Genomic DNA, 7026 nt, shown 5'->3' on the forward strand with positions numbered 1-7026 from the left:
TTACTTCAGTACTTTCCTTTCCTTGTAATCGTTTGAAGTTTAGAAATAAATACAGAAAATTGTCCCAAAGTTTGTTCTTGTTTGCTGCTGATAACCTTTCAAATTTCTCCAAAATAAAAATAAAAAAAGCAATTTGAGATTAGGAGTATTAAGCATAGTTAAGTAACTAATTTAGTAACTTAAGCTTTTATTCTCAGTTCTAAAGCTTAGCAACTTTTAATATATATATATTAATGTTTCTGCAATTCTATAAACCATGAGGATACTAATTTTATATTTTCACAAAAGATGTGATAAAGACGTCAAGGGCACCAGCTATTATATATACCTTAACCTCGAGTTATAATTTAACCAGTTCAATCCAGTTAAATCTTTCACAAAATGTCTGTGAAACAAGAGGATGTTAAGCGCCCCACTGCTAAGTTTCCTCCCAGCGTTTGGGGAGATCAGTTTCTTGTCTACGACGAGGTATGTACCTTAACAATTTTATCTTCGAAACAACAATGCACAACTTTCGTGACTATGCACGTAGTTGTTTTAAACCTAACTAATAAAGAATTCAATTTTAACTAAAGAAGCATATGTTTTCATGATACACGTTCTGGTGTATTTATCTTAAAAACTTTAGGAATTGCTGTTAAAAAAATTAATGCAACATATATTAAATATTTCTATGTGTATTGAAGGTTCTGTGGATTAATGTACAACTCAAGGATCCTTTCAAATTGAATTTGATAGACTTGATTTAGGAGAAAGAATTAAATCGATCGTGCAGTGAAGAATTGTTATTATAAGAACATAAGAAACCTATACGGAATACAAAGAACTTGGGGAAAGTTAACGTACAAATGAAATTAGCGTGCTAAATGTGAGAATCAAGTAGAGTAATTATATATACAAGTAGAGTAATTATGTAATTACTCTATGATAATTACTCTAAGATGTAATTACATAATTACTCTACTTGTAATTACTCTACTTGATTCTCACGTTTTGCACGTTAATTTCATTTGTATTTGATCTAAACCCTAAAGAACTTAAACAAGAAGATAATGACAATTGATTGAGGATAATACTCTACTGCGTGCATAGGGTATATATACGGCAGTTCGCGGGTAAACTCTCAACTGGATAAAGGTTGACAGTTTAACATAATTAACCGCCAAATAAAACAACTTCATTATACTATTAGCTAATCTACTAATGTAATGACGATTATTACATGATTATCACAAATAGCAAATGTACAGATGGTTTGGTTTAAGACATAAGATAGTCCTGTAAATGGGAAATTCAAGTGATAATTAAACACAAGTTTTTAATACTAACTCGTACAATCTAATATTCAAAAACAGCCAACTTGTGTGTGTCGTACCAGCCATAAAAAAAAAACCTTGCGTGTGCTCTTTGTGTGGCTCCCAAAACACAGTCGTAAAAAAATATAATCCTCTCCAAACCTCGTATGCAACTCCCCTTTTATTCCCATTTTGTATAAGAGTACTGCTGAGTTTTCTTCCTTGTGTGGTCTTTGTTGTAACGACCGCATAGACTTATTTTATTTTTTTATTTGTTTACTCCATCACATATAATAATCAATGTAATTTTATGTTGAAGCCCGGCGATCATTCAAATTTTAACCAACATATTTGAAATAATTAGCATTAAAAGGATAATTAGAAGAAATCATCATCATCGTACTCAGTATATCCCACCAATAGCAAAGCTATGCTGGGGTCTGAGGAGGGTAAGATGTAGACAGCCTTACCTCTATCCCGTATGAATAGAGAGGCTGCTTCCGGTGAGACCATCGGCTCGATGGTAATTTTGCATCAAGCCTTGGACATAAGGCACATAACACTAATGACTAAACCATTGGAACACAGACTGATTGGTGCATGTACCCTTGTCTTTCGGCCATCAACGCCACCACATGATGCTTAATTAACATTCCGCCACTTTTAACATTATTTTCACAAAATTAGTAAAATAACGTTAAAATTAGTGCAATTTCACTTTTGCCCACCCGAGGGCCTACTCGTATATAAATTATATGTGCGCACCGCAAGTAGGGCGTTAAAAAGATAATTAGAAACAATACTTTATTGAAGCGGTCTTTTAAGTATTGATCAGATCATAATCTCTTTATCTCATATTAAATATAATTGCATTTTGAGCTCGTTATTATATATAACTAACAAAATATAAAAATGAGCAAAAGTAATATAGCTATTAGTAATGTTGATGTGTTTTATAAAATTAAGATGTAAATAATAGTACCCAAAATGAACCGGTCACATACCAAATATCGGACCATGTTCCTTTATTGGTGCCTCTCACCATATAATCATTGGTTCGGATTGGCTTTGAGTTAAGATCGACTTATCTTGGTTTCCAGAATCATACTTTTAGCTATCTTACTAACGTATGATGTTTATTACATAATTCACACAAATAACAAATGTACGCATGGTTTAGTTTAGGACATAAGTTTAATAGAACTTACAAGATTTGTGATAATGGTTTGTTCGTACATGAAGCAAGAAGATCAAGCTGGTACTGAAAAAGTAGTTGAAGACCTTAAAGAAGAAGTGAGGAAAGAAATACTGCGAGCTTTGGATATTCCAGCGGAGCATACAAATTTGTTAAAACTGGTCGATGCAATCCAACGCCTAGGTATTGAATATTATTTCGAGGAGGAGGTTAATCAAGCCTTACAACACTTCTATGATGTGTACGGAGACAACTGGAATGGTGGCGCCACTTCTGTTTGGTTTCGAATCATGCGACAGCATGGTTTTTTTGTTTCAAGTGGTTAGTGTGCATAAAAATTAATTTTATTAATCATGAATCGGAAGGAGATCTAACGATTGTCTTGTATGAAATTAAACAGATATTTTTAACAGCTACAAGGGAAAATACGGGGCTTTTAAGGAGCTACAAGAGAATGATACTGAGGGTTTAATTGAGTTGTATGAGGCAACATATCTAAGTGTTCCTGGGGAAGTCATATTAGATGATGCTCTTGTTTTCACACGAGGTAGACTTGATAACATTTTAAAAAATCCTTCCTTAACGAACAGTATCGTCTCTAAACAAATACAAGAAGCCCTAAAGCAACCTCTACATAGAAGGTTGCCGAGACTTGAGGCGTTGTGTTACATACCTTTTTACCAACAACAGGCTTCTCATAACAAGCCTTTACTAAAGCTTGCCAAGTTAGGGTTCAATCTGCTTCAATCAGTCCATAAGAAAGAACTTAGCGAAATTTCCAAGTATGCACATATAAGACATATCCCTGTCCCATCTTTTATTGATATATTCGATATTGCAAAATAAACATGGAATTAATACTCTATAGATATTGTTATAGATCTAAAATATATCTCATATGCAGGTGGTGGAAGGGCTTTGATGTCCCAACTAGTTTTCCTTATGCACGAAATCGACTAGTTGAATGCTACTTTTGGTCATTAAGTGTGTTCTATGAGCCCCAGTATTCTGAATCTAGAATGTTCTTAGCTAAATTTATTGCAGTGGAAGCAATTCTTGATGATACTTATGATGCTTATGGTACTTATGAAGAACTTGAGATCTTTACTGAAGAAATTTCAAGGTATATTGAACCAACATGCATCTTGCCATCCATTAAAACTGAATACCTATGCAAATTCTATCAAGTTATAACTAGCACTTGTTTAATTCTTAGGTGGTCAGTTACATGCTTAGACAGTCTTCCGGAATACATGAAAACCCTATACCGAATGCTTCTTGATATGTACGAAGATATGGAAAAAATCTTGACAAAGATGGGAAAAGCACATCATTTAGATTATAGTAGAGAAGCAGTAAGTTTCCAACTCATTCCAGTGGTAACAGCATTTTTGTTTTCAATTTTGTAAGTTCAACATGATTATCTCTACATGTTGAGAAACATAAACTTGTGACATCCAAATTTTGAGAAACATGTAAAATATAAATCAAGAGTTGTAATTAATTTATCACACTTCTCGCTCTAATTTTATTTCTCTCCTGAACTATCCCCAATATATATATATATAGGATCAGGATCATGAGAGAACCTTTTTAAAATATAGTTGCATATTTTTTTTATTGAAATTTAGAAAATGGTATATATTTTTAGTTTCTTATGACATTAGTACTTATACAAATGATCGAATACATTGAAAGCTACTTGAAAGAAGCTAAAGGGGCAAAAGATGGGTACATACCAACAACAGAGGAGCATCAAGAAGTGACAATTGTTAGTAGCGGATATAAAAACACTCTAATAGCAAGTTTTGTGCCATGGGTGATGTAATCAAAGACGAAACATTCAAATGGGCTCTCACTATGCCTCCCATAGCGAAAGCTTGTTGTTTGCTTTGTAGGGTCATGGATGATATTGTCACTCACAAGGTACCTATTGATCATATCTTTACCACTATAAAGTTAACTTCTACGATGGGTTGACGGCCAAAATGTTGCAAATCCCCATTCCGATGGTTTCAGCTCGTTAGTAATATTTTTGCGAGGATTTTGATACAGAAAAATATTTGGTGACATATTCTAGCGAGGGAATTATCCTAGCAAATAGCAACGGTTTTCCGACATATCCAGGAAACTTATAGCCATGTTGAAATGTTCAAATTGAATTGTTTTTTAACAATAAACTAACATACTTCTAAATACTCACATAAACAATCATCTATACATGCATCTTGCAGGATTTAAACTATTAACCTCTAGATTAGAGGTGAGAACACCTTACCACCACAACATATCCTTTGGGGAAAGCTTGTTGTTTCCGTTCTTTTTTTTGGTTTACATTAATTATATCCAAAATCACGTAAATATATGAAAACACTAATTAAACAAAAATATTATGGACATTCTAAAATAATATAAATTTCTATAAATTATCAATTACTCTATATGTAAAATACCCAAACTTAATGGTAACATTCTACCAATTATCCAAAACACTAAGCTAAGCCATGCGGCCCATGCTAAAAGTAAGTTGTTTGTTATTGTAGCGCAACCTCATGACCTTCCATGAAAAGTTAAGTTTTTATATATGTATATATAACTAGTGTTAAGCGAGTAATTTAGCTTCGATCTATTGCAATGTAATCTAATTATCATCCATATTCACTAATGTAAGTTAAAATTTAAAATTTAACTAGCTAGGTGTTATTCATCCTGGTATAATATTTGTTATACATGCTAATTATCTAAAGATTTAAATACAAATTCAGGAGGAGCAAGGAAGAACTCATGCCCCTTCTGGAATTGAATGCTACATGAACGAATATGGTGCAAGTGAACAACATGTGTATGATTTGTTCAATAAAAAAGTTGAAGAAGCTTGGAAAGAAATGAATCAAGAATCTCTGAAGTGTAAAGTTGTTGCAATGCCAGTAATTTTGAGGGTGATTAATTTGGCACGTGCCATGGATGTCCTCTATAAGAAGAAGGACCATTTCACACATGTTGGTGAAGAACTCATAAATCATATCAAGTCTCTTGTCGTTGATGCTATCGTTATATGAGTTCCTGTTCTTCAACACTATCCGAATATATATGATCATATATTTGGAAGATCCTCGATGTCTTTTAAGATGTTTTGACTCTGGCAGCTAAAGATAACAATGTCAACTTCTTTCAGTAATTAAGAAGATTGATCAAGCTGGAATAATATTAATATGTACGTGTGCTTCTGTTTTTGTCTGTATTTTAAGGATTGAGTAATAAAAGTTTTATTCTTAACCGATATACATGATTAGCATGCAAGTGACCTATAGATTTTACTTTATATTTCTTTCATGGAGTAAAAATAACTTTTTTGAAAATTTAATGAATTTGGAGAAAATTTTATTTGATTTGTCCTTATATATATTTATGGAATTTTGAATATATTTGTAATAAGAAAAATTGAAATAGTTAGCAAAGAAAATTTCAAATTCAACTGACAATAGAGATTTACAAATCACAAATCAAACTGTTGATCTGCTATTGTGCGGGTGATCAATTTGTCACGGGCCATGGATGTCCTCTATAAGAATAATGACCATTTCACACATGTCGATAAAGAACTCATAAATCATAAAAAGTCTCTTGTCGTTGATGCTATCGTTATATGATTTCATGTCCTTAACGAGCCATCGTGATCATTCCCATATATCTGGAAGACGCCCAATGTCTTGATGGTTTGATTACAGCAGCTAAAGATAATATGTCAAGTTCTTTGGGTATAAAAGATTGATCAAGTTGGTGTACCGCCATGACCAAAAAGTTACTCGATCTCGTGCAGATATATGTCACAAAACCTAGGGTCCCACTAAATCTTCACACAACTTTAGTCTCACTTGTTCCCAACTCACACAATATATTGTTCTGATCCAAGTTGGTGTACCGCCATGACCAAAAACTCAAAAAGTATAAAAATTTGATGGATAATTAAACATGGGAACTAGTACCGACATCATCCGATGTTTATGGCTATGTAGACACAAAATTGATACTGACGGGTTGTCGGGTTGTTACAAAGGTATAAAGCAAGATTGGTTGTGAACGGGAAGAGCCAATAAGTGGGCATTGATTGCGATGAGCCATTTAGTCTTGTTGTTAAACCAACCATCATTCAGACCATGTTGTGTTTCCTCTCCCGATTTTGGTCAATTTATCAACTTGATGTCAAAAACGCATTTTTCTGTGACTATGTGGAGAGTAATTAAATGTAACTGTTTATATGTTTCATCCGTTGGGCTTTACCAATACTTCAGATCCAAAATATGTGTGTTGTTTATGTAAACCCTATACAGCCGCAAACGAACACCACATGCTTGGTATGAACGATTTACCATGTTACGGTTTCATGAGTACTGTTAGTGATACCTCACTATTTGTCTACAGAAAGGGTGATCAAATGGTTTATTGATTTACTATGTAGATGATGTTATACTAATGGCTTCCGATGGCACCTTAGTTAGCTACTTGGCCATGAGAATTTGCTATGTCTGATCTAGG

General features: G+C 33.4%; 1 pseudogene across 1 annotated transcript; it reads left to right on the forward strand.

Moving 5' to 3' along the window:
• Positions 1-381: 381 nt before the first annotated feature.
• Positions 382-5741, forward strand: LOC143530927 (alpha-isocomene synthase-like; annotated as a pseudogene). Its single transcript, XR_013134938.1, has 7 exons — positions 382-468; positions 2538-2811; positions 2891-3272; positions 3395-3613; positions 3707-3849; positions 4158-4416; positions 5256-5741. The product of XR_013134938.1 is annotated as an alpha-isocomene synthase-like (transcript).
• The last annotated feature ends 1285 nt before the right edge of the window (positions 5742-7026 follow it).

The sequence above is a fragment of the Bidens hawaiensis genome, unplaced genomic scaffold (assembly GCF_021521415.1).
Source record: "Bidens hawaiensis isolate Kalapana, Puna unplaced genomic scaffold, B.hawaiensis_p1.1 tig00009067_1, whole genome shotgun sequence".
NCBI classification, from domain to species: domain Eukaryota; kingdom Viridiplantae; phylum Streptophyta; class Magnoliopsida; order Asterales; family Asteraceae; genus Bidens; species Bidens hawaiensis.